Genomic DNA, 1,654 nt, shown 5'->3' on the forward strand with positions numbered 1-1,654 from the left:
TTATTTAAAACAAATGAAAATGAAAACACAACATACCAGAACCTCTGGGATGCAGCTAAGGCAGCCCTCAGAGGAGAGGGACAGTTCATAGCAATAGATACACAAATAAACAAGGAAGAAAGATTAAGGAAAAAAAAAATCCATGATCTAACATAACAACTTCAACAAATAGAAAATAATAACAATCTAATCTTGCAACCTCTAAAACAAGTAAATTATAAAGACAAGCGCTCAAATCAATTAGATAGAAAACTGATAAACATCTGACACCATCAATAAGACTAGAAACTGGTTTATCAAGGGGTCAACACAATTGACAAAACACAGGCAAATATAACAAAAGAAAAAATAGGAAAGTCTCAAATAACTCAATTAAAATAATAAAGATAACATCACAACAAAAACCTCATGAAATAAAATCAATAATATCAGAATACTATGAAAAGCCATACTCAATTAAATTAGAAAACCTAAAGGAAATACATAAATTCCTTGAAACTCATGCCCTACTGTATTGACAAAGACAGATATAGAACACTTGAGCAGACCTATCACAAAAGAAGAAATTTAAAAGGTCATAAAAATACTTACCTCTAAGGAAAGCCTTGGACCAGATGGCTTCACAGATGAAATCTATGAAAAATTTAGAGAGGATCTATTATCAATTTTACTTAAACTATTTCAAAACTTGAAGAAGTACTTACAGAGTCATTCTATGAAGCAAGCATAACCCTAATATCAAAACCAGACAAAGATATTACCAGAAAGAAAACTATTCTCTCTCATGAATATAGTTACAAAAATCCTTGACAAAATCCTAGCCAATAGAATCCAAACAGACATAAAAAAAATCATCATGATCAAGTGGGATTCATAACAGGTATGCAAGGATGGTTCAACATAAGAAAAGCAATCAACGTAATTCACCATATAAACAAAGTAAATACAAAGAACCATATGATCTTAGCAACTGATGCAGAAAGGCATTTCACAAAATTCCAACACCACTTCCTGATAAAGACATTCACCAAAACTGGAATAGAAGGGAATTTCCTCAACATAATCAAAAGTACATACACAAAACCAAGGGTCAACATTATTTTAATTGAGAAAGACTGAAAGTATTTTCTTTATGAACATGGACCAGACAAGGATGTCCACTGTCACCACTTCTATTCAATATTGCATTGGAAGTGGTTTCTAGGGCAATATGACAAGAGAAGGATATAAAAGGCATCACGATTGCCATAGAGATGGTTAAAAATTACTTTATGCAGATTATTTGATAGTATATACAGAAAACCACAAAACCTCAACAAAAACAACAATAACAAAAAACAAACAAAAAACTGTTAGAGCTAGTACACCAATTTAGTAGAGTGGCAGAATATAAGGTTAATAGCCAAAAATCAGTGGGATTTCTCTACAAAGAGAATTCAGAGAAGGAAATCAAGAAATCAATACCATTTACAATAGGCAACCATATTTGAGATAATTGGGAGTGAACCTAACTAGAGAAATAAAAAACCTATACAAAGAAAACTACAGAACAGTTGTGCAATACACAATAAAAGACCTAAAGAATGGAAAAATGTGACCTTTTAATGGACAGGAAATCTTAATATTGTGAAAATGACAACCCTACCAAAAGCAA

Source organism: Elephantulus edwardii, unplaced genomic scaffold (genome assembly GCF_000299155.1).
Source record: "Elephantulus edwardii isolate Elephantulus edwardi_28Jun2011 unplaced genomic scaffold, EleEdw1.0 scaffold00122, whole genome shotgun sequence".
NCBI lineage: Eukaryota > Metazoa > Chordata > Mammalia > Macroscelidea > Macroscelididae > Elephantulus > Elephantulus edwardii.